This window comes from Spermophilus citellus (genome assembly GCF_964194105.1).
Source record: "Spermophilus citellus genome assembly, chromosome: 7".
In the NCBI taxonomy this organism is placed as follows: Eukaryota; Metazoa; Chordata; class Mammalia; order Rodentia; family Sciuridae; genus Spermophilus; species Spermophilus citellus.
This window is the reverse complement of record NC_138188.1, coordinates 47672596-47699742: the sequence shown is the minus strand read 5'-3', so window position 1 is coordinate 47699742 and position 27147 is coordinate 47672596. Positions and strand designations below refer to the sequence as shown.

The window sequence follows — 27147 nt, the reverse complement described above, 5'->3', positions numbered from 1 at the left end:
TAGGGTTTGTACATCGTCTATGAGTTGTTGGGATAAGCGGCGGTACGAATGTATAGCCGTGCCTAATCCGGCTGTACCGGTGCCCACAGCAGCGGTCACTCCAAGGCCCACAAGAAGCGGCAAAAACTGAACAGCCCTTTTATGTCTTCTGATCAAAGTGTCCAGGCTGGGAATAGGCAGGGGCTCATCACCTGAGACGATTGTTACATCAGGGAGGAGAAGTGCCAGGACACATCCGCCCATCCAGTTGGCCGGGAGCCTGGAAAAGGCAAGGTTTCCGCCACAGACAAAGACAGTACCATTGGGAGGACAAAGAGGTGGGGTTGGTGAGGAATACTTTGTGACCACCGAGCAGTTCCTTACATTCAGGAACCCTACATCAACATCATTAGAAGTGTTTTGAAAAGATCCTATAAGGCACATTATAAAGCCCTCCACAATTTGCACCCTAAAGGGTAACCCAGGACCGCACGCTGTGCCCTCTTGAATGGTATTATTAACAGGAATGGCCAGTGGCATCATTACACCTGTGGTCATACAAAGCCAGCAATCTCCGGCAAGAGTGGGATTGGAGTCATTAAGCAGGGAAAAGGTGGTCTCTAAAATACCTAGGGTGTTAGCGTCTAGATCAGGGAGTTGGGATTTAGGTAGTGCCAGGGGGTGATACATAAGTTTGGGGATCTCTGGTTCCAGTCGCCTAATTACCTCAATGTGTTTAATGGCATCTGTGGGTCCCCCTCCATCAGAGATCCCTACAGGGGCCGTGCTAGACCAGCAGGAGGGCTTGCCAACAATACCATAACAACCAGCCAGCTTCATGTAGCCAGATATGTCTCCCCCTCCAAACATAGGTTGAGAAAAATAAGCACTATTTGGTGGACCCTCCCCTTTGACGGCAGTCAGCGTAGCCTCAAAATATGTTTTCCCATTTTTAATACAAGGGGAGGCCTCCGTATAGCATAAGGAATGAATTGTTGACGTAAAGTTGCAAGTTGAAGAGCATTGTGGAGTGCCGTCCGGGTTTGGAGCTTTAATTTTTGGCTTATTGATACAAACCCAATTGGGGTGGGTAGCACCCGTGGTCTGGAAACTTGTACTGAGGTAAGCCACCCTATTGGTACAATCAGAAGTGGCGGTGTAAAAGCCTGGGGCCTGCGTCATTGTTCCCCCTTTGCATTCACAGGGAGTTCCATAGAGGTATGTTAGAAGATTTGTGCCGGCCGGGGGACCAAGGCCCCCATGAACTAACTCACCCAGAGGGAACATCACCAGCAGAGTCCATCTCACGGTTCGGAAGATCGGTGGCAACGGCAGGCTCAAGTGTCTGGGGGTCTTCATCTGTAGCCTCATGTTTGTCGTTCACTGGTCTTCTGCAGCGTTCCGGGACCCAAATGGGCTTTTCTGCTCCTGGAGGGAAAACACATACGGCTCCTCTCACTCTCGCTAAGAGTGGAGCCAAAGGCTGCCACCTTCCGGTGGATAAATCTTTCCACCGTACTTGAGCATTTTGTACAGTTGGAGGGGAGAAATGGCGCTGTGCGGCCGTACGTCCCCTCGCATCAGTGAGCAAAAAATTCAAAGTGAACAAGGTTGTGGATAATAGCGCTTGTGGTCCCTGGCAGCATCTATATATTTCCCCCTCTTTTGTTTTTTGTAAATAGGTTTTTAAATGTTGATGGGCCCGTTCTACAATCGCTTGTCCCTGGGGGTTATATGGAATTCCAGTTTTGTGTTTAATCTCCCACTGGGCACAGAATTGTTGAACTGCTTGGCTTGTATATGCGGGTCCATTGTCTGTTTTGAGACAACATGGACTGCCCATGCAAGAGAAAGCTTTTAAGAGATGTCCAATAACATCTTTGGCCTTTTCCCCAGTGTGTAATGTAGCAAAGATATAGCCAGAGTATGTATCAATAGAAACATGTACAAAAGACAGCTTACCAAAACTAGGGAAATGGGTAACATCAGTTTGTCAGATATCATTGGGGTGTAAGCCTCTAGGGTTAACACCTAAACTGGGAAAATGAAGAAATGGAGCACATACTGGGCATAGGGAAACAATTTGTAAAGCTTGATCACGCGAGCATCCTGTGCGGAAGCGTAAAGATTGTGCATTTAGATGGAATTTAGCATGGAGTTGTGAGGCCTCATCATACTTGGTTATGGTGTATATTAGGCCCATATTGTGAGTGGCGGTATCTGCTTTAGCATTACCCTCCGCCAGAGGGCCAGGAAGCTCCGAGTGTCCTCGGATACGTCCAATGAATAAAGGATCTCGTCTAGCCCAAACAAGGAGCTGAACTGTTTGTAATTGTTCCATGATGGTAGATTGTCTGCCAATATAAGGGGCTGTTTCAATAACTAAGGCTAAATTGGCAACATAGAGACTATCAGTATACACATTAAGTGGGATGGAATTGTATAGTTTAAGGGCCATAATTAGAGCCTCAACTTCTGATCTTTGGGCAGACAGTTTAGGTACAGGGTGTCGAATTACTTGAGATCCATCAAAAACAACAGCAAACCCCCCTTTTGCTCCGTCTGTATAAACAGTCTGAGCTCCCGGGATAGGTTCCCCTTTAATAATTTTAGGAAAAATAATAGGACATTTTTTAAGGCCTTCTAGAAGTTTATGTCGGGGAAAGTGATTATCAATTTGACCTTTGAAATTACAAAGGAAGAGACACCAAAGATCATGTTCTTGTTGTAAATTTAAAATCATATCTTGGGTATAAGGTTGAATGAGAATGTCAAAAGTCTTTCCAAACAGTGCACCACCCAAATATTTGGCTTTCTAGATCAGATTTATCACTAGTTCATAAAAGGGAGTTATCACCCGAGAGTTAGAAGCGGGTAAATGGACCCAATAGATGGGACCTCTTTGCCAAAACACTCCAGTAGGAGTTAATTTTGATGGCAGGATTATAAATGATAGGGGTATAGAATAATCTATCTGGGTAACCTGCATCTCTTGTAAGGCTGTTTCTATTAACCTGAGTGCCTTCAAGGCTTTTGGAGTAGGTTTTCGCAGGGAGGTGGGTGAGGGGCCTCCTCTCAAAAGGTCATACAGGGGTTTAAGTTAGTAGTTCAATATACTTAATGTTTAATCAACAATGTGAATTTATTTACCAAAATTAATCTTTATCTTAAACAGTAAGAATTATTAGGCAATAAGGCTCTTTCTTTAAAGAAATAAACTTACATCTTAATAGGTGTTTGTCATGTCAAAATATGGACAAAATTTTAGCTCACATTAGTATAGTTAAATTAGGAAAATAAACTGAAATACCCTTAAATTAATTATAGTCAGTTTAGTATATGAAAATCTCCCTTTTTTTAATTGTTCTAACCTTTTATATCACCTGTTTAGATACCAATATAAAAACTTTTTTTTTTTTTTTTTTTTTTTAGGAAAATGAATATAAAGACCTTGTTTTATCCAGAGATGATTTCTTTCTTCCTTTTAGGATCCGTGTGTACTTTTTCTTTGTTGAAGCATCTTTTTCTTAAAAAAAAATACACTTTGGAATAATTTCTGAAAACCTTAGGATCTATAAACAAATTATTATACTTTGATAAGAAATATCAATGAAAGTATGGTTAAAACCCTTAGATATTTTGTAGAAATAATTATAATAATTTATCATCTTATGAGTTTAAACAGTAACTTTGAGAATTAGAAACTACTTGATTGTATTTTCACTTAAAAGCAAATTTATAGTAAACACATTTATCTCAAATATCTGTAACTGAAAAGGCAGAGTATCTGATAAATGTAAATATAAAACATAAATTATGGGTTTCATGTTGAAGAAAAACAATTAGGCAAATATATATTAACTAATCAATTAGGCATGTGCTAATTAATTTATAGATTAACAAATATAGGTTATTTAAATATCTAAAAAATATATATTAAGAATAAGAACTTAACTTATAATTGTATTAACTTTATGTAACCACGTGGTCTTAAAATATTTGGATCCATTTTAATTTATTTTTAACTAGGAGTGCACTCTTTTATGTGACGTCACTTGATGTACTGAAATAAGATCCTTGAGTATACATTTTTATTTTTATAGTTAGCAATGAGAATAAGGATTTTTTGGTCATCACAGGAACTTTGCCGGCTTGTTCCTGTGGCGAGCAAATGCATCCTCATAACCTCCAAAATTAAAAGTAAAATATAAAGAAGCATATTTGATATCTCTCATCAATAGAACATTATTTAGTAACACAACTATAGAGAAAAGTCAAGTTATTTAATTTAGAACTAGCTTAAATTTAGGACTGTAACATAGAAACCTGTAGAATTAAATTTTGTCTGAAAAAGATATCTTTCGTTAGCACTTACAGGTAGGCATTTTTTTAAAAATACAGGCTCTGAGCAGCTCTGGTAGAAATCTGAAACACAGCAATACAGGTTAGTGGCTGGAAGGCGGGACTAGAAGTCCTGTCTGAGTGACTGTGGAAGAACCAATCGGAAGCCCGCAAAAGTGTGGGAGGTGGGACCAGGAAGCCCATGGTTACCATGGTGATGCAAACAACATAGAGTCCGCTGCCCATTTTCGGGGCAAAAGTTCCCCAAGTTTTCCTAGCTGATTGCATTTTGTTTGATTTTTGTCTGCATTTTTCCCCGCCTGGCCAAGATCTTACTGCGGTAGCAGCTTGTTCTGTCTCTGGACCACCCCGTACACTCTGGCTTCCGGGCCGGGGCGGGCCCCCGTTCCCGTTTCCCGGCTGCAGTGGGCGTCCCTGAGCATCAAACTTGGAACGACACTCGCTGCTCCAATGATTCCCCTTGCCACATCAGGGCCAGGGGCCAGGCATGCCTTCCCGATCCCGTCTATCCCCCTTCGGGACAATTTCATTTAATATGTCCCTCTTTCCCATATCGGAAGCAGCCTTTGGGTCAGGCCCCTTTACCATTAAACCCTGACAATCCCGTTTTGAGGGCAGCAGCCAAAACCTGTCTGGTAATATGAACTCCATCAATATCCTTACAAGCTCGAATCATGTCATCAACACTCTTTGCTCTGGTAGATTTAATGGCATTTTGGCAATAGGAATTTGCATTTTCAAGAGCCAATTGCTTAATGACTGGCATGGCTTGTTCCAAGTTAGGGAATATTTTTCCTGCTATCTGCATCAATCGGGCTATGAAGTCAGAATAAGGCTCAGAGGGTCCTTGAGCAATTTTTGAAATTTTTGTTTCAGAATTTGAAATAGGTAGAGCCTTCCAAGCCTGAACAGCTGTTGTAGCTATCTGAGCATAGACCCCAGGATCATAATTAATTTGCTGATTTATGATAGCATATTGTCCTGAGCCTGTTAAAATTTCAAGGTTACACTGTGGGAAGCCGGTGTCCTGATTGACTCGGACTAGCTCGCAACACCTCTCTTGATTTCCACTTTTCCACAACAAAAAATCCCCTCCGGACAACACAGCCCTGCAAAGCTGTTGCCAGTCCCTAGGTGTCAGCTGATTGGCAGAGAAAAACTCAAAGAGAGTCAATGTAAAGGGGGCATGGGGTCTGTAATTAGTAACTGCCTCCTTTAGTTGTTTAATATCCTTAAAGGCTAAAGAAACACACTCTGGCCGGCTGTCCATAGGCATCCAGGTTTTCAATTACTGGAAAAGTTTGGGCTATCTTAGGCTGCCACTGAACATTCCCCCCCCCTTTTCCCCGCTTTTTGGGGTTGTCCTCGTCCCAATCGGGGTTATAAGGAAGGAGCGCAACAGGGATTGGGGCATAGGTGCTTTAAATCTTGACTTCTTCATCCGACCCTCCAGTTCCTCTATCTCCCTTTCCAGTTCTTCCTCCTGCCAGCTGTTACCATGGAGCCCAGTTAGTAACTCCCTTATCTTAGAAATGTACTCAGCACTGTGAAGCCCAGCTCAAGGCCAGAGGCCTTGTTTACATATTTTTGTGAAAAACTAGTAAGGGAGTGTCCAGCGCCTGGAGTGTTGATTTTTTCAGACAGTAGCCAAATAAAACAGGGCAACATGAAAATAGGAAATTTATCTACATTGAACTTTTTTGTAGAGATTCTTTTGTTGAAAGTCCTAAAATAAGCCATGGTGAATATTCTGGAGAAGGTCAGTTAAGACTTTTCTGTGGGCCTATTAGGGAGGGGGAAGATGAGAAGGCGGAGTTGAGAGCAGCTAGGGTGGATCTAAGAATGAAGAAGGAGATGTGAAAGAATAATGGGAAAGGGATAAGGACTCTGCCATTTGCTCTTCCTGGACCTGATTAAGGGCCTGTTCGCATTCAGCAAGCTGTTCTTTAATCTTCACTTTATCAGTTAAAAGAGCATCCTTTACCAATCTCCATAAAGAGAAAGTGGCAATTGGAATACTTTCTGGACCTTGATCCCTCAACAATCTTTGTAAATCACATCTGACCTGATCCCAATCATTGTTATTAAGAAATCCCCCTGTCAGAAACCAAGGACATGCCTGGGCAATAACTTCAACGAATTCTGTTGCAGTTTTTGTTTTTATTCCTGTTCCTTGTGTGTTCAACAGCTCTCTGAGTTCGTTGGCCAGACGAACTTTAGCTGCTGAGTTACCCATGGTGCGCACCCCTTTTCCCCTTCTCTTATGGAAGGTCTCTTTTCCCCTTCTCTTATGGAAGGTCTCCAATTCTCCCCCTTCTCTTATGGAAGGTGAGTCCCGTCCGCTTACCTCCGCTTTCTGGTCTCGATGGAACCTCCACCTGCCGCGCGCGTTCGGCGAAATGGACCGAGTCCGGCGGGAGACGTCGGGATTAAAAGAGTTCACAGGACACCAAGGTTCTTCATCCAGGGGAGAGTGGCTTTATTATCTCAGCTCATACTTATATATTTCTTCCAGACTGAATGGAAAGTTACTGGTAGGCGGGAGCAAGGACAGAGGGGAGCAGGTAGTTCATGTCGACTCATAATGAGCCCTCAACCAGGAACCTTATCAGACCCAAGCAGGTCAGGGTGTCCCCACATGACCATTACAGGCTGAAATTGTCGCGTCTACCCGCCGGCAGGAATGACGACAACAAACAGGATTCTTCTCTAGCATGCTTTATTGGGAGCTTCCATTATGGTTCGATGAGAGAAAGGACCCTGAGCCCGAAAAGACCACCCCTAATATACTAGAGCCGCGGCCTAAGTCTCATGTGATTGGACAAAAGCGCATAGCAACACAGCAGCAGCCAATAAGGCAAGGAATTCAGCACTGGCGCCCAGAGCCAGGAAGTACAGGTCAACTGGTTCTTACCAGTTTTTACTGGTTCTTAGAACACTCAGTACATTATCATATCGGCTCGCTCCGGAACTGGCCGACCACAAAGAACTGAGTCATTGTCCAAGAACTAAGCCAACACCCACATAAGGCAGCGCAGCAAAATGGCTCTCCACAGTTCCCCCTTTTTTACTTTGTTTGAACCATTTAAAATTCACCCGATCTAGGAAGTGTCCTCATGATGACCCCTCCGATCAAGGGTGGCATTCAAAGGCCAAACGAGGAAGTCACCTTTCTGAGTGCAATGGGCTACATTTACCCTTCAGAGTGCAAAGGCTGTCTTCCTAAGACATGGAAGCCTTCCAAGGTGCAATGACAACAAGGTCACTTGGTGTGCAAAGGCCATCCACATCAAAACAGGGGTTTTAGGATTTTGCCAAGCTGGCGAGCCAAATTTGTGGGGAGGCCCCAGCTTCCAATGCAGCGAGTGCCTGAACCACCTTGACCCTATCACTTTGCTGCGTGCGCCGCATACGACACATCATCCAAAGGCATAAGACAAGGCCAAAAAGAAGCATAATACCGAATAACCCAACTCCTACCCACTCTTTAAAGTAGGAAAATATAGAAGAAGCCCAAGAGGCAAAGTCTGCAACAGAAAGGGGCTCCACACGTGTTCCATTCAAGTTAGCAATCTGAGACAGCAATTCTTGAGTGAGTCGTTCTCCTTCCTGAGTCCAGTTTCCCTGTAAAAATCTAGACAATCTGTTACTTTGTTCCACAGAAGCAGTCATATTATAACGTAAAGGAGTAACACACAATTTGATTCCTTGTAAAGCAATACTAGCCACCATGGTTGGATAATGAGCTATAGTCTTATGAGCAGTAGAAGAATGATGAATCCAGAGCAGTGGCCCATCCTGCCACAAAACTCCAGTAGGAGCATTCTTTGATGGCAAAACTAATAGTTGAATGTGCTGGTTGGGCACTGCTCGGAGTAATTATGTAGAGCGAAGAGCTTGCTCAACAAGGTGTAGAGCCTTTCGAGCCTTAGGCGTCAGCTCTCGCGGAGAGGAAAGCTGTGAATCACCTTCTAACAAGGCAAAAAGAGGTTGTAATTCATGTGTAGATATTTTTAAATAAGGTCTTATCCAATTTATATCTCCAAGCAATTTTTGAAAATCATTAAGAGTTTGCAGGTGATCAGTACGTATAGTGATCTTTTGAGGTCTAATAACCTTGGAGTCTATTGTAGCTCCTAGAAAATGTCCAACAGCACCTTGCTGGATTTTATCGGGTGCTACATGAAGGCCAGCTCCTTCCAAATATTTAATCATAGAGGCAAAAGCTTCCTCTAATAGAGCATCATTAGGTGCTGCAAGCAAAATATCATCCATATAATGACATATTTTTAGCTTAGGAAATTTGTCTCTAATAGGTTGTATGGCAGCTCCCACAAAAAGTTGACACATAGTGGGACTATTTGCCATGCCCTGAGGTAAAACCTTCCATTGATACCTTTCATCAGGCTTTTCATGGTTAATGTTAGGCAAAGTAAATGCAAATCTTTGACAATCTTGTTTGCATAAAGGAATAGAGAAGAAACAGTCTTTGATATCAATTATAATTATAGGCCATTCCCTTGGCAGGCTAGATAACAAAGGCAGGCCCCTTTGAATAGAACCCATCAACTGCATTTGAGCGTTTACCGCTCTCAAATAATTGAAACAAGAAGAAGAAGAACCTCGGCTCCCCTTGGTTGCCGCAACCACTGTCGCAGCCAACCCTGCATTTGTCAAAGGACCTCCAATCTCTCGGCAGGCTGTCATCCAGGCATTCAACCCCTTCCCTTTTATTGGTGTTAAATCTTTCTACATTCCGAGGTACACTGTTCATACACCAATTGTTGTACTAATGGCGTTGTCTGGTCTATGTCCCCAAAAATCTTGGAGGCTGCCTCAAGCATACGAGCAACAAAATCTGAAAGCGGCTCAGCGGGGCCTTGTATAATTTTTGTAAGATTCCCCGTTGTTTCACCTCTATTAGGGAGGGCCTTCCAGGCACGTAAGGCCAAGGTATTAATCTGTTGATATACTACTAATGGATAAACATTTTGATTTTCGGCCCACTGACCTGTCCCGGTCAGCATCTCCACATCCCAGGCTTGTTGACCATCAGCTGCATTCGCATGAGCCTGTTGTATAGCGGCATCCAAGTATAATTATTTAAAATCAAGATATTGTCCCATGGAGAGACAAGCCTTTGCTAAATGATACCAATCCATTGGTGCCATAGCATTAAGATGTAAGCGTTCAAGCAATGCAATTGTAAAAGATGCTGTGACACCATTAGTCCTGACAGATTCAGCTATGTCTTTAACTAATTTATAAGGAATGGGCTCAAAATATCTCTGTCCCTGTGCATCCTCAAAAACAGGATATGCACCAACAGGATATGCACCCTCCTCTTCCAGCTTCCTCCAAGTACTGCGTTTTATGAAGCCACAAGCTCCGCCTGGAGGGGTGGGTGGAGACCCATTACGTGGCAACAGTTGTTTAGCTACAGGATACGCTGGAGGCTTCGGAGGAAGAAGGGCAGCGGCCATTGCCGTGTCATAGCGGCCATGCTCATATTCAGCCGCCATTTTCTCTAAGCTTTGTTCTTCTTCTGGGGTAAAGCCTTCTGACTCGCCTTCCGATTCAGACTCATCTGAATCAACTATCTTTAATTTACGGAAGACAGATAAATCTGGATAAAGTTTCGGGCGTGCTCCTAACGCTGGAGTCACGTCCTTTTGTTCTTTGAGTGCACTTTCACTTAACTTAGCATTAGATCCCCCTTTTTGTTTTGTTTCATGTCTTTCTTGCTTAGATTCCTCTGACTCTGACCCAGTATCCTGATGCTCCATCAAAATCTCCTGTCCCCTTTTTAGTGGTTTCAGGAAAACAGACTGATATTGACCCATGATAGAGCACTATACTAAGCCAGAGCCACCGGATCAGGGGATTACTTACTGGCGCCACCGCTCCGCGAGTAAAGTTCTGAATCCTCCCGCAAAATATCGGGGGTCCCCTCGTAGCCGACAGATGACAATTCCCGGGATTTCGGCACCACTTGTCGCGTCTACCCGCCGGCAGGAATGACGACAACTAACAGGATTCTTCTCTAGCACGCTTTATTGGGAGCTTCCATTATGGTTCGATGAGAGAAAGGACCCTGAGCCCGAAAAGACCACCCCTAATATACTAGAGCCACGGCCTAAGTCTCATGTGATTGGACAAAAGCGCATAGCAACACAGCAGCAGCCAATAAGGCAAGGAATTCAGCACTGGCGCCCAGAGCCAGGAAGTACAGGTCAACTGGTTCTTACCAGTTTTTACTGGTTCTTATAACACTCAGTATATTATCATATTGGCTCGCTCCGGAACTGGCCGACCACAAAGAACTGAGTCATTGTCCAAGAACTAAGCCAACACCCACATAAGGCAGTGCAGCAAAATGGCACTCCACATGAAATAACACGAAAACAGACACCACAAGTCCTTCAAGGCCTGGTGAGCTGCCTCAAGGCCTTGTGAGCTGGCCTCTTTGACGTGCACAACAAGAAACCAGGGCTGGATCCAAGCCCTGGGGGCCGGGGGGAGTCCGTGCCAGCACTGCTCCATTGCCTGGTGCAGGTTGGAATTCCTGAGCAGACACCTGAGTGTCCACAGCCATATTAGAGGGTGGTCCTGGAAGAAGTAGGAAGGGTTGTGGCAGCATTGTCTGAAGACATGAAACCAGGCCCTAATCCTTATGGCGTTCCTTGGGATTTGGTGATGTGTAGAGCTATTGGATGTTTTTGTCTTTTTCTCTTGTTTTTGTTAAGAAGTTTTCAGTGTGTTAAAAGCAGGCTTTATGTGGGAAGAGAAAAACAGCTGGCTCTAAAACTTTCTAGAATAATTGAAGAAAAATGTGAACTACTTGAAAAAGTTAGCCTTATTCAAAAAGAGCATGAAGGCATAGAGTCAACTTTAAAGGGTGGCAGTTTTGAGAAGGGTCCAAGAGAAGCCCCAAATTTAAAGGCAACCTATGAAAAGCTGCATAGGTCCAAACCTAACCATGGGGATGAAAGACTCTTTCTGGAAAAAGAGCTAGAAGAGCAAAAGGCCAGACATTGTAAACAGGATGAAATCATGGCAGATATATCAAGAAGGATAAAGTCCCTCGAAGGTGAATTAGGATCCCTCAGATCACAAATAACTGAAAGTAAAACAAACCTGAGACTGCTTCAAATGAGTGAGGAAGGACTTCAGCTGGCAATGAAAGAAGCTTTGGATGTAAGTTCCCAGCTTCAGCAATGTCAGAAACCAATCATAAAAGGAGAAGCTGAAGCATGGAGGGAACAAGGATGTGTCCAATGTAAAGAGAGCACCACATTGGAAGACTCTCAAGTCCATGCAGGAAAAGTTCAAAGTGATAAAGAAAATCACGAGGAGTCTCTGACTGAAGGCTTGCTGAAGATGAAAGATAGGTCTTCTCCAAGCGCGGGAGCCCAAACAGATGTTGGCAACTTGGAATGGGGAATGAAGAGTGAATCAAGAATTGGTGCTCACTTGGATGATGAGCCAAAAGGAGCTTTAAAGAAACTGATTGATGGTGCTAAGCTAAAGGCCTCCTTAGAAAACTTAGAAGGACAAAGATATCAAACTTGTGCTTTCTTATCTGAAGTAGAGAAAACAAAGGAAGACCTTAGAGAACAGATTAGAAGTCTGAAGACTGAACAGGCAACCTTGCTGTCAGAGACTACACGGCTTGAAGGTGAGAAGGAGAACCTTCAGCAGAAATGTAAAGTCATAATGGAACACTATCAAGAAAATAGGATGAAACTCTATGGGAAACGCAGAGTAGAGGAAAACTACCGGGTGGAGCAAGAGAAGAAACTTTCCAAGGTCAAAGAAGAGATGGGCCATATGAAGAAAGAGCTGGAGACCTACAGAAAACGAGCCAAATATCTTGAAGAAGAATTGGAGAGAACCATTCAGTCCTGTCAGGGGAAGATTATTTACTCTGAGAAAAAAGCACATGAGAGTGAATTGGCGGCTTGGATTGCTGAAAGAAACCTCCATTATTTCATGAAACAAAAGGCTCGCAATGGACAAAAGTTAACTGAAAGGGAGCTTCAGTTTGAACTTGTAGAGAAAGATCCCTGTGCACTTGGTGTTTCAAAGGCAGCATTGGGCAGAAAGAATTCCCCCAATGGTCCCTCATCATTGGGTCCTCCTTGGCAAGGTGGATGTTACTCGAATTATGGTAGACCATCGCGACCAGCAGAACTCAGAAGTTCTAATATGCCTTCTTTGGATAAAGAGGATTGGCCTATGTCTTCAGAAAGTCAATCCGGTAGAAAGGAGACCAAATTTGATCCTGGTGATACCAATGTGCCTGATTCATCTCTCTCTGCTGAAAACCAAGCAACTGGCTCTGGCTCATTGTTGGCACCTTTCCCTCCAGTCAGAGGTGAATTGTTTCCTGTGGACCCAAGGAGTCAGTTCACGAGAAGAGGACCATTTTTCCCTCTGCCTCCTCCAGGAAACAGGTATGGAGCACCCTCAAGATTATTTTCCACCAGGCCCACCACCCCCTCCATTTTTTCCAATGCCAGATGTCTGTGCAGGGAAGTGTTTTTCTCAAGACCTTCCCCCAAGAGCTGGATTTCCTCCACCCACCCCCCGCATTCTGAAAGTAGAAGTGAGTTCCCTTCAGGATTCATTCCATCTTCAAATGAGCCCGCTACTGAACATCCAGAACCACAACAAATTCCTACTGGTATTTTGGGGCCAATCCCTAGAGAAAGTATAGGTTTAATTTGGGGAAGTAACAATTTAAAAGGGGCCATCATGGTGATACCTGGAGTCGTAGATTCTTATTTTGAAGGAGAATTAAATGTTACTGTAAAGTCAAATTTTGCCCTTCGGTTTACTCCAAAAAATACAATTACTCAATTACTTTTATTATCCTGTAATTTGGATGGACATCCACAATTAAACTGTAATTAATTGTTTTTTAGGGAAAGACAAAGACAATCATGCAAAGGAAACAATACATACAAAATGGTTGGTGATGAAGCATGACTCCCATTTTAAAGATGAGGAAGATTAAGCGCAAAGGTAAATGAGTTGTCTAAAATCACATGAATATTAACAATGTATAAAGCAGAAAACAGGACTGTTTTAATCAATTTTGTACACCAGGAAATACCAGTACATGTTAGACAAGAACATCAAATAAAGATGAGTTCTTAATCTCTTTATTCTACTCCTTTCTAAGAGATGCTCCACAGTTGACCCAGCTCCTGGTAGGTGGGGATGCAGGGAGTGGGACAAGCTTATTTAATCCCTCCCTAGCAGTCCTATGAGAGAGATATTTTTACTATTCCTATTTTATACATGAGAATATGAAGGTACAAAGAGGCTAACAAAGGTTGGAAATAAAGTGGAAATTCAAACCCAGGTGACTAACTTCACTAGGCCTTTAAGTTAGAATACTTAACCATATCCCACAGTTTCTCCCTACTCTGTCAAACAATCCTAAGTCATTCTTGGCCTGAAAACATGAGGGATATCAAATAAGTTCTGGGACATACAATGGTCACACATCTAAAAATTCACACAGGTCTTAACATTTGGCTTACAGGAAAATGGTGTCCCTTCAGTATATAAATTCATGTACAATACGGTGTGGGCCCCTTCAGTAACATTTTTACAACCTGATTTAATTGGAGAAGAACAAACTTCTACCACGCGGCCTGCGCAGTGGTTTCATTAATGAGGTTCTGGCATTAAGTTAGTTAGAAGAGATCAAAATAAAACACACAGACAGTACCTTATTTTACATTGCTAGGTCCGAGACAGCTCGCCTCCCTGTTTCCCCGCCTCCAGCCGCCCAGCAGGGCAGCGAGGATTACTCTGGGCTAGCAGGAGAGAGAGAGAGCGAACACGCCGGGGATCAGCCTTTTATTTGGGGGAAACAAGAGATTCAGGGGAGAATTCCATCCAATGAAGGTTGAGGGGGGGCTGTACTCCAAGGTCAGGGTCAGTGATTGGGTCTCCAGGGTCAGTGGTCATGCACACCCCCACACGGATGGGCTCTCTCATCAGGAAAGGGTCGGGATAACTCCGACACAGCCAGAGTGCCTCAGGCCCTTAACGGGAGTCACCCAATCACGTGTCAGAATGGCTCTCCACATATTCCCCCTTTCTATTCTTAACAATGAGGCGGCGGTTCACTCTCTGGAGTCCTTGGATTCTTGATTGGAAGACTCGCCATCCTATAGTTACAATACAAAAGAGAATTAACAGCAAAGAGAATAATCCAATAAGGTACCAAGCGGAGTGTTTAAGAATATTTCCAGGGTTGAATCCATTTAACTCCTTCAATATTTGGTTAGCCAAAGAAGAAGGATCTGAAAAATCAGCTCTATTATTTTGAATGTCTTGGATATGATGATGAAGTTCCAGAATATCCAAGCTATTATTACTATTTTGCCAAATACCTAATAAATGGTTTTTAACCTTCTCCCAATCCCAGAGAGAAGCATTGTACTTGGCAGCTGTAACACATACATACTTATAATTAGCATGGCATTTAAGCCTTTCCTTAAATTTTAAGGCTGAAAGTTCATTACCAATGTTTATAACAGTCGCCTCTAAGGCGTTTAATTTAGTCTCAATCCTTTCATCAATATTTACTTGATTACGCAGAGCCTTGGAAGTATTTTGAGCTAAATTATTAAGAAATTTTGCATGCTGAATATTCTGAGACAATGTCAGAGATGTAGAGACAGTTGAGGCAATAAAAGAGACCAGTGCTAAGACACCAACAATTATGACTCCAATAGCACGTTTAGGTCTTGTTAGCTGGGCATGAATTTGCTGCAGGACTTGTAAACCAGCATCAGCATACCATGGCTCTGAAATATTAGCAGGTAATAAAACAAAAGAGGGCTGATGAAGTATCAGTACTCCTTTTCCTCCATTATACCTAGAAATACAATTGGTTAGGTTGCACTTATTACAAGTAACAATATATCTGTCATCTATCCATTTAACTTTTACATTTTCAACAATTAAAACATAAGGAGATTGGACACAGGCTCTTAGGCCATAGCAAGATCCCTCTTTACAGTTCTTGCCAACAAATTTTGGTAAAGGTTTATCTGTAAAATGTAAATATTCTGAGGCAGCAATTAAATGCCAAATATCTTTTTGAATACCTCCTTCACTATAGGTCAAAATATTACTAACAAATCCTGCAGGTGTCATAGCAGAATTTCTTCGTAATTGTCTCTTATCAATTTTTGGAGACCAGTCTAAAATATACCCACTAGCTTTAGACACCTTATGTTGTACAGGAAAGGTATTTACACAATCTATCCATTTAGGAAAGGTGCCAATTTCAATTATAGAACTATTTGGACAGTGGGGTACCGGTGGAGGTTTTGTAGAAATGACTGGCTTGTTATGGGAAAGTCCCATCTTAATTACTGATTTAGTATTAGGTTTTAAGTCTCCATAAATAGAATTATTTGTCAGTCTAGGTTTACCAATCGCTGTCTTTTCTTCAAATGATACTTTCAGACAGCCAGCATGTTTATCATGTGACCAACATAAAGGCAATTGGGCACTGTAGCCAGAATAATTAAATCTAGTCACATGACTGGGAGTAATATGAGTATCTGTAAATCCTCCCATCATGAATGAGTCATTAGTAAATACTGGAATAGATTCTCCAGTCCACACAGCTGGGTGTACCAGGGGTGGATCTGGGAAATATGTCCAATAAGTGTCTACTTGATTCCCTTTTACCTGACAGCCCAGTAGGGCAATTACTGTTGCTACCATCAAGACTGGGGTCCTGTTCTTTCCTAGGCATCGAAGTATTTGGGAAGCCTGGGTTGTCAATTTCTTCACATCTTTCCACGAAATCAGCTTCTCGGCTGGTTCAATCTGGTTTTTCTTCATCCTTTTTCGATATCTCCTCCTTCTGGGTTGTGGCTCCTCCGGGTCGATCCTCAGTCGCTTGAGTCTGGGTTCTATTTCCTCCGTGTCTGATAGCACGTTCAGGCACCCAGATAGGACGAAAAGCACCTTCTGGAAAAATACAAGCATGCCCTCGGCCCCATGATATTACCGGATCTGGGCCCTTCCATTGACCAGTCTGTAAATCTTTCCACAAAACTCTGCCTAATGGGCCTGTCACTGAGGGAGACATTTGCCTCTCAGCAGCAGTGTGACCTTCTGCGTCACAGTTTAAAAAATTTAAAACAAACAAGGCATGATTAAGGCTATTTTGGGGAGTCATAATCTTATCCCCCCTTTTTAATTTTTGTAATTGAAGCTTAATAGATAAATGAGCTCGTTCTACAATGGCTTGACCTTGGGGGTTATAAGGAATTCCTGTTTTATGATTAATTTCAAACTCTTGGCAAAATTGTTGAAAAGCAGAGCTTACATAAGCTGGAGCATTATCTGTTTTAATCTGCATAGGACACCCTAAAACGGAAAAGGCTGCTAAGCAATGAGAAATTACATGTTGAGTATTTTCCTTAGTACGTGCTGTGGCAAAAATAAATCTAGAATAAGTGTCCACTATGACATGCACATAACATTGCTTACCAAATTGAGGAATATGAGTTACATCCATTTGCCATATCTGATTTGGTTTTAATCCACGGGGATTTACCCCTGATGGCAGAGATGGAGTGTGAATAACACATTTAGGACATTGGCTTACAATCTGACGAGCCTGTTCTCTGGTAATACTAAATTTTTTACGTAAGCTAGAAGCATTTTGATGATGCAAGGAATGGGAAGCTAGGGCACAGTCATATGAAGACATCTGTTGACAAAAAGCTACTAATTTATCAATTTTATCATTACCTGCAACCAAAGGTTCAGGAAGGTCAGTATGTGTACGGATGTGTCTAATAAAACATGGGTACTTCCTCATTAACAATGTCTTTTGTAAATTATGAAATAATTCAAATAACTCCTGTGATGAAGTAAACCCAATAACTGAGGTTTCAATATTTTTGGTAACTCTGACTGTATATAAGCTGTCAGAATAGATATTAATAGGCTCATTTGAAAAATAATCTAAGGCCAAAATCAGGGCTTGAAGCTCTGCCCTTTGAGCTGAAGTATAAGAAGTTTGTATTACCTCTGTGTGAACACGGCTGAAGAAACCTGCCTTACCAGAGCTGGAACCATCTGTGAACACGGATAAAGCTCCCTCTATTGGATGGGAACGTACAGTCTTTGGAAAAATAAGTGATGTTAATGATGCAAATTGTACAATCTTATCACGAGGATAATGGCTATCTATCTGGCCAGGAAAATCTGCAAAAGCTATCTGCCATGAACTAGAGGTTTGAAAAAGCCAATTAGTCTGTTGAATAGAAAATGGAATAATTATGATATCAGGCTCAGATCCAATTAATTGTAAAATCCTAGTTCTACCCTTAATTACTAATTGAGCTATAGAATCATGAAAAGGAATTAATGTTTTTTGAGGGGAATGAGATAAGTAGATCCATTCAATAACTCCTAATTTTTGCCATATGGCTCCTGTTGGGGTATGCTCAGTTGGAAATATTAATAAATACATTATTTCTTTAGGATTTATTCTAGTAAGCTGTGCATTTTTAATTGCAATTTCCACTTTCCTTAAGGCTGCCTTGGCCTCCAAAGTTAGTCGACGTGGAGAGGTTGGAGAAGGATTTCCTTGTAATATCTGAAATAAAGGACTTAACTCAGAAGTAGTTAACTTTAAGGATGGTCTTAGCCAGTTAATATCTCCTAATAGTTTTTGAAAATCATTAAGGGTACGTAACTCCTTAACTCTTATCTGAAGATTTTGAGGACGGATTGTACTCCCTTGAATTATCTGACCTAGATATTGAAAAGGAGATACCTTTTGAATTTTTTGAGGAGCTATGCATAAACCCATAGTTGTAAGTGAAGCCTCTAACTGAGTAAAAATTTCTGAAAGTATTCCTGGATTAGCATGGGCCAATAATATATCATCCATAAAATGAATAATATAGGCATCAGGGAAGCTATTTCTAATGGGATCTATTGCCTGATCAACATATTTTTGGCATAGTGTAGGACTATTACGCATTCCCTGAGGAAGGACTTTCCAGCAGTATCTTTTAACAGGTTCCTTAAAATTAACTGCTGGGACAGTGAAAGCAAATTTTTCACAATCTTCAGGATGTAACCTTATAGAGAAAAAAACAGTCTTTTAAATCTATTACCATCAAGCTATAATCTAAAGGAATGGCTGTGGGGGAGGGAAGTCCTGGCTGTAATGATCCCATAGGCTGAATTGTCTCTCTTAAAAGCCTTGAAAATCATTAGGGGTTTGTACAGAAACTGTGGTTCCGCTCCGGTAAAATTAAAGACGGCGGCCCCCATGGTCGGCATGGAAACTGTTTGTTTTGCTCCGGTAAATCTAAAGATGGCGGCCCCCATGGCCGGCGCGATGACGTCACACTGTGCGACCGTTCCTGGAATTCCCCGGCTCCCACTAGGAGGGAATGCCGGCGGCGGCTGCGAGAAAGCGGGCTGATCCGCGCCACCTGAATCCTCCGCATGGGGCTGCGAGTTTAAGTTCACATTTCTAACTTTGGTCCCTAAAAACATCGTTATTGGCGTTTTTATGCCCTGTCTCCTGTTCCTTTCTGCCTGTTCATTACAAAAATCAGTCCAGTAAGTTTTCCAAAGCAAGTAATCTCCCCCGCTCAGACAAGATCTAGCTAAAAAAATCCAATCACTAGGAGGAAGGGGTTGTGAGCAAATATTTTCTATTAGACTCTGAACAAAAGGCGAATTTGGGCCGTACGTTTCACATGCATTTTTTAATTCCTTGATAGTTTTAAAAGGGATTACAGCATGAACTCTAACTCTCTGATCTTGTTCATTAGATTGCTCAAAAAGTGGAAAGAGGTGAAAACCAGTAGTATCCTCTCCCATTTCTTGAGCCTTCTTAATACCTTGCTGAACTGGGGTAAGAAAAGTCATCTTTAATTCAGCACACCTGTTAAATTTGGTCCTTCTAGCAGGTACCGGCCGAATTTTAAAAGCTTGGGCAGGTGGTGCTAAATGCAATCTATTAAAATTTCTCTCTAAGTCCTGAGTTTCTATGTCTAATTCTTCTTCCTCAGACTGTGAGCTGCTATCAGACTCTGAACTATCGCCATTTGGAATTTGGGTTTCTAACTCACGTGGTTGAGAAGAAACCTGAGCCCCTCTAGGAGTTTCTTCTGTATTTTCCTCTCCAGGAAGATCGTTTACCACTTCTGGAGGGCTCTCTAAGATTAGAGATGCTTCTTCTTTATCATGCTGTTCTGTACAATCTGTCTGCAGGCTAGCTTGCACAATTCTAACCTTTGTTTTAGCTCCTAGCGCTTTTGTTTTAAAACGGCTCAAGGGAAAGGAAATTAATTTAGCTTGAGGCTGATTTTCCATTTGAATAGACCTAATGGCTCTTTGAATACCTTTCAGAAGATCTTCTGGCGGCCAGGGACTCTGGTCCATGTATTCAAAGAGACAGACTTCTAGGGCTGTCCAAGTTTTCTGTATATTCTCTATACCTCCAAGTATTTCAGTAGAAAGACAAACTCTCTGTAACTTTCTTCCTAATTTCTCCCAAGTAAGTAAATTTGGAGACTCTTGGTCACAAAACCAAGGACAATATTCACCTACAATCTTTAAGAATTGTAATAACTGAGTTTTCTTTATCTGTTTTCCTCTCTGATTAATTATACTGTCTAAAATAGTCAGATACATTTCCTTATCCGAAGAAGTAGAATTTCCCATTTAAAGTAAATTAACGTCTCTTTCCTTCAATATCTCCCGGTACTTTTGTGACCCAAATGTCACTTCTTCCTTTCTCTTATCTTATTTCTTATTTTCCTTATCCTCTTTATTACTTTTGTGACAAAAATGTCACCTCTTCCTTTTCTTTATCTTTATTCTTTATCTTCCTTTCTCTTTATTCTTTGTTCCTTACTTTCCTTTATTTTCTCTTTATTTCTTTTCCTTATCTTCCTTTTTATTTTTTCCCTTAATCTTTTTAGCGCGCGCTCCCACTCAATCTAACTAATTCAGAATGCCCCCCTCTTGGGCGCCAATTCTACCACTCGGCCTGCACAGTGGTTTCATTAATGAGGTTCTGGCATTAAGTTAGTTAGAAGAGATCAAAATAAAACACACAGACAGTACCTTATTTTACATTGCTAGGTCCGAGACAGCTCGCCTCCCTGTTTCCCCGCCTCCAGCCGCCCAGCAGGGCAGCGAGGATTACTCTGGGCTAGCAGGAGAGAGAGAGCGAACACGCCTGGGATCAGCCTTTTATTTGGGGGAAACAAGAGATTCAGGGGAGAATTCCATCCAATGAAGGTTGAGGGGGGGCTGTACTCCAAGGTCAGGGTCAGTGATTGGGTCTCCAGGGTCAGTGGTCATGCACACCCCCACACGGATGGGCTCTCTCATCAGGAAAGGGTCGGGATAACTCCGACACAGCCAGAGTGCCTCAGGCCCTTAACGGGAGTCACCCAATCACGTGTCAGAATGGCTCTCCACACAAACTGAACAAAAAGTGGCAACCAAAAAAGTCTCAAAATAGCAGTAAAACAGAGAAAACAGAGAAACAGAGAAAGCCCAAATCCTTTTTTCACCTGAGTGTAGGGTTTTCTGGGGAGAAGGGCATGCAATGTATTTCAGATATACTAACATGCCTGCTGCCACTCACTGCACAAGAATTCAAAACCATAGGAAGGCATCTGGAATATAACCCTCCCTAATTTTATTTACCAAGGGTTCACAAGACAGGCCTAAGATATCTAACAATAAGGCTTGACTATGAATACATTTAAGGAAGCAGAGCTTTCAGAACTGTCAGGTTTCCTAGGGCACTAAAATGACTTCAGGAAATTTGGGACCAGTCTATAAGACACTAGATTCGTTAACATCAAATGACAATTTGAAACTGGCAATAAAATGGTTTTTCAATCTGTCAATCTAATATTTCACCTTGTGAGATATATTGGACACTAATAAATACAAGAATGAAGTTCCCTAAAGAAGTTTGTGCATAATTATCTATATCTAGAACTTTAAAGATGTATCAATCAATCCATCATCCCTTTCTACTGGAATGATTTGGAGTTGAAGGGACCCACCCAAGTCCAGGAATAAGACCACTTCTTTTCAAGCTCACTTTCAGCCCTATGCATCTGTAACTCTTCAGATGAGAGACTCCTAATCAGCAGTTTAGGATTTACCAGCACATCTCCAGGTCAGTAGGTCAAATTAGGATTTCTTTAAAGATTTCTCAGCATAGTGAAGAGGAAGGCTGCTTAACATCTTCATTGTCAGAACCACCATCATCCCACTTCTGTAACTTTAGTACCTTAAGACTCTTCTACCCTTCAGCTCCCCCGCCTTACAAAAACTACACATCAATTTCAGGGAAACAGAAAACAGCACCTCTTCACAAGGTTTTGAAGCTAAACCAATTCTGGATTACATCAGTTAAAAGAACAGAAAAGAAATGTGAGGTGAGAATTCTGTATATCAATATATTAACACATACATCCTATGAAATGGTCACTTCATGACTTGAGCTGTATGCTGAGCAATTGAAAAAGCAAGAAGCTGACTGACAGATGTAATACTTTGACTATGGTTCAAGCAGTATCACTCCCAGTAAGTGTATGGCCAATTTCCAAGTCTGTATGCCAGCCTTGCTCTAAACTATAGAAACACACATTTTTTGTTTGTTTTATTTGCAGGCCCTTTTAATTTGTAGACCCAAGTTTTACTTACAGTGATGCCTCTTACAAAACTGTTTTCAATGGTATTTGCCACGGAGCAGGTGAAAGTATAGGCTACTAATTCCTTCTGGAAACACCCCAACTCAATTCTACGACACACATATATGTTGTTCCTTAAACAACCTGCAGTTAAGTATCAGTGAGGCTCCAACAGACAGTGTCTAATATCAATAACGCTAAAATGTAAGGAGGTAAAAATCTGGAAAACCAGATCAAGGAGGGAACTCCGCCCGTTTAGTTTCCCAGTTAAATTAGATATATGCATATATTAAATATAAGATTTAACCTAAATTCTGAAAAGGCTTTATTCCTTAAAAACATCTTTAATGTTGGAAACTTAGATGCAGGAAACAGCTACTTCTCCAGTATCTTCATTAGGTTTTAAGAACTGCAATCTCTTAAGGGTTCTATGACTATAACAGGGAAATACGATGTGAGGGAATTTAATAGTTTGCCTTGGGATTTAATAAAATCCCAAATCCTTAGGCCAGCATGATGGAGAATGCCTATAATCCCAGCAACCCAGGACGCTGATGCAGGAAGATTGCAAGTTTGAGGCCAGCCTCAGCAATTTAGCAAGGCCCTGAGCAACTTAGTAAAACATTAAAAAAAAAAAAAAAGGCTGGGGATGTAGCCCAGGGATAAAGCACTCCGGGATTCCATCCCTAGTACCAAATAAATCAGCAAACAAACAAAAATTCAATTCCTTGAAAGAGGGAGCAGCCTGAAAAGAAAGTGAGATTCCAAAATCAATTAACAGCATCATTACTCAAGAAAATTTTATAGCCTACCCAAGAGCACTGTTAGTAATTTTAATGCAATTCAATTTTCTTCACTCAAGGTAAAAAGGACCCCTCATAACTAGCACAATCTGAGAATACTGAATAAAGAAAACTGTTAATTTTCAACCAAAGCAAAATAAGCTCTATAGATCTTTTTTTTTTTTTTAAGAGGTATTTTGTCTAAATAAACTACTGTAGGAAAATGGCAATCTAAAGGGCATTTTAAAAACATCAATGTCCAAATGACTGAAATCGAATCGGTGTGTTTATAGTAATGCTCAGGGCCTCGGAGCAAAACTGTAGTTAGTCAACTAGTATGGCTCGCTCACAGAAGTGACAAATGCTTGAAAAGGAAAGGAATTAAGTGGGTTAAGTGCGGATTGGATGACTGTGTTTTGAGACCTGCTCACAGGAAACCACTACATCCTGCCCCAAGTCCCTGTCAGTCACCCGGCTCTCGGGTGTGGTTTCACTTTGCTTTTTTGGGGGGAATAACTTAAAAGCAAAATTACATTCTACTGGCCTTTTCAGATACAAAATAGTTTTATCACACCAAATAAAGCAGTACAACTACAAATGAAAGTAATATTTATTTCCAGTATTGATTAAAATAAGAGACTTTCTCCAGCTACAAGAATGCCACTCACTGCCTATAGATTATGTTTCAAAATTCCTTTATTGTGAAAAAGTTGAAAGCTCTCAGTCCTTTTTTGTGATCATATTAGAATATCTGAGGCCTGGTATTATATACAGAAAAAAGGTTGATGCAACTCACAGTTCTAAAGATTCAAGAGCAGGGTGCTATCATCTGCTTGTTTCTGGTGAGGACTTCATGGAAAATGGCTTCATAATGGTGTGTGTGTGTGTGTGTGTGTGTGTGTGTGTGTGTGTGTGAGTGAGAGAGAGAGAGAGAGAGAGAGAGAGAGAGAGAGAGATATTACATGATGAGACATGAAGCAAGAAAGACGTGAAAAGCCAAGTTTGCTTATAATGCCTCAAATAGATGCAGTCCCTTGAAATAAGTACTAATCTTCATTAATCTTCCAAGGGCAGTGCCCAACATTCCACTAGGTTCCATCTCTTTAGGGTCTATCATTTCAAATCCACCACACTAGGGACTAACTTTTCTTCATAGGAAATCTTGGGATCACTGGTTAGTTCCTATCAAACCATAACAGACTCCGTCCTCATATGAAGTTACTGGGAAACATGTGGGGCTCAATAGAAATCTACAAATCTGTCAAACAAATCAGGGCACTTTTGGTTTGAGAGTCACATAGGGTAGCTACTGAAGATATATTTTTTTCAAATCCTAAGATGTGATTTAAAAAAACAAACAAACAAATCCGCTGTCTCTGCATAGTGGCTTACATGAAAGTAGATCTGCTGGAGATTTGTCAGAACCGTGGATACACTGAATCGGATGAGGGACGAGTGGTTTTTGCTGTTAATTGCCTTGACGCTGGTAAAAAATAAAAAATAATAAAAAAAAAAGTAGAAAAATGAGCGAGGCAGGGCGGAGTACAGGTGTCCGGCCAAGCACCTCCCGCGCTCCCTAGCAGCACGCTGCGCGGCCCCCTCCGGGTCCCCAGGCGGCCTGCTTCCTCCCGCTGAGGGCGCCTTTTTCAAGCTCTCACGGGCTCCGGAGCTCGGGAGGCAGGCAGCCCCCTCCCCTCGGGCCAGCCTCTCCTCCGGCCGCTCCTCCCCATAATTGCTGCTCCGCACCCGCCTCGGGGCCGCTCCCCGGTGTCCGCCCGGAGGCCTGCTTCGGAAGGCGGCCGGAAGCTCCTCACGCCCCCGGCCCGCGCCCCCAGCCGCGCCCAGCCGCCGAGCCCCTCACGCCCGCGCGCCCAGGCCGCCTCCGCCGGCGCTGCCCGCTCTCCACTCCCTCCCCAGAGGGGTGGCCGCAGCCCACGCCGCCCCGTCCAGGCGACGCCTCCCCCAACACACCCCCTCCAGCCTCGCCCGCGCCTCACCGGCCCTCCCGGCCCACCATCCAGCGCCGCGCGGCGACGCCAACCCAGCGCGCCCATTGCCCCCTCAGCCGTGCGGCCGCTGCCGCCGGGGAAGCCCCTCAGCCGGCCCGCTTACAGACCTTGCCCCGTCGTCTCCCGCCTGGGGCTCTGCCGTCGCAGTCGCTGCCGACGCCTCAGAAGAAGCCGCCGCCGCCGCCATGGTGCCGCCGGGCCCGTTCCGCCGCCCGGCGAGGCGGAGCCCAGCGGCGGCCTAGGCCTGGGCGCGCGGCCCCATCCGGGTCCCCGGGCGGCCCGCTTCCTCTCGCTGACGGCGCCTTTTTCAAGCTCTCACGGGCTCGGGAGCTCGGGAGCTCTGGAGGCAGGCAGCCCCCTCCCCTCGGGCCAGCCCCCCTTCCACGCCGCCGCCTGTCCTCCGGCCGCTCCTCCCCATAATTGCTGCTCCGCACCCGCCTCGGGGCCGCTCCCCGGTGTCCGCGGCCGCCCGGAGGCCTGCGTCGGAAGGCGGCCGGAAGCTCCTCACGCCCCCGGCCCTCGCCCCCGGCCGCGCCCAGCCGCCGTGCCCGCCGAGCCCCTCACGCCCGCGCGCCCAGGCCGCCTCCGCCGGCGCTGCCGGCTCTCCACTCCCTCCCCAGAGGGGTGGCTGCAGCCCACGCAGCCCTGTCCAGGCAACACCTCCCCCAACACACCCCCTCCAGCCTCGCCCGCGCCCGCCCTCCCGGCGCGGTGCGCCGCGCCTCAACGGCCCTCTCGGCCCACCATCCAGCGCCGCGCGGCGACGCCAACCCAGCGCGCCCATTGCCCCCTCAGCCGTGTGGCCGCTGCCGCCGGGAAAGCCCCTCAGCCGGCTCGCTTACAGACCTTGCCCCGTCGTCTCCCGCCTGGGGCTCTGCCGTCGCAGTCGCTGCCGGCGCCTCGGAAGAAGCCGCCGCCGCCGCCGCCGCCATGGTGCCGCCGGGCCCCTTCCGCCGCCCGGCGAGGCGGAGCCCAGCGGCGGCCTAGGCCTGGGCGCGCGGCCCCCTCCGGGTCCCCGGGCGGCCTGCTTCCTCCCGCTGAGGGCGCCTTTTTCAAGCTCTCAAGGGCTCGGGAGCTCGGGAGGCAGGCAGCCCCCTCCCCTCGGGCCAGCCCCCCTTCCACGCCGCCGCCTCTCCTCTGGCCGCTCCTCCGCACCCGACTCGGGGCCGCTTCCCGGTGTCCGCGGCCGCCCGGAGGCCTGCTTCGGAAGGCGGCCGGAAGCTCCTCACGCCCCCGGCCCGCGCCCCCGGCCGCGCTCAGCCGACGAGCCCCTCACGCCCGCGCGCCCAGGCCGCCTCCGCCGGCGCTGCCCGCTCTCCACTCCCTCCCCAGAGGGGTGGCCGCAGCCCACGCCGCCCCGTCCAGGCGACGCCTCCCCCAACACACCCCCTCCAGCCTCGCCCGCGCCCGCCTCACCGGCCCCCTCGGCCCACCATCCAGCGCCGCGCGGCGACGCCAACCCAGCGCGCCCATTGCCCCCTCAGCCGTGCGGCCGCTGCCGCCGGGGAAGCCCCTCAGCCCGGGCCCCGCTTACAGATCTTGCCCTGTAGGCTCTGCAGCACTGGGACCTCGCAGTCGCTGCCGGCGCCTCGGAAGAAGCCGCCGCCTGCCGCAGCAGGCGCCGCCCGCGGCCCGCCGCCCGCCGCCGCCCGCCGCCCGCCGCCGCCCGGCCCGTGCCCCAGCCCCGCCGCCTGCGTAGCCCGGCGAGGCGGAGCCCAGCGGCGGCCTAGGCCCGGGCGAGCGGCAGAGTGAAACTGGTGGCATCGCGATTCCAGATTTTAAACTATACTATAGAGCAATAGTAACAAAAACAGCATGGTACTGGCACCAAAACAAGCTGGTAGACCAATGGTACAAAATAGAGGACACAGAGACAAATCCACAAAGTTACAACTACCTTATATTAGACAAAGGTGCTAAAACCATGCAATGGAGAAAGGATAGCATCTTCAACAAATGGTGCTGGGAGAACTGGAAATCCATATGCAACAAAATGAAATTGAATCCCTTTCTCTTACCATGCAAAAAAGTCAACTGAAAATGGATCAAGGAGCTAGGAATCAGATCAGAGACTCTGCATGTAAAAGAAGATAAAGTTGGCCCTAATCTTCATCACATGGGGGCAGGCCCCAAATTTCTTAATAACACCTATAGCACAAGAGTTAAAACCAAGAATCAACAAATGGGACGAATTCAAACTAAAAAGTTTGTTCTCAGCAAGAGAAATAATATCTGAGGTGAATAGGGAGCCTACATCCTGGGAACAAATTTTTACCC

The 27147-nt window shown here is 44.6% G+C and overlaps 1 pseudogene across 1 annotated transcript; it reads left to right on the top strand.

Annotated features, from left to right (window-relative positions):
* Window positions 1–11721: 11721 nt before the first annotated feature.
* Window positions 11722–13360, top strand: LOC308652790 (melanoma inhibitory activity protein 2-like; annotated as a pseudogene). Its single transcript has 2 exons — window positions 11722–13027; window positions 13347–13360. The product of its transcript is annotated as a melanoma inhibitory activity protein 2-like (transcript).
* Window positions 13361–27147: the final 13787 nt, after the last annotated feature.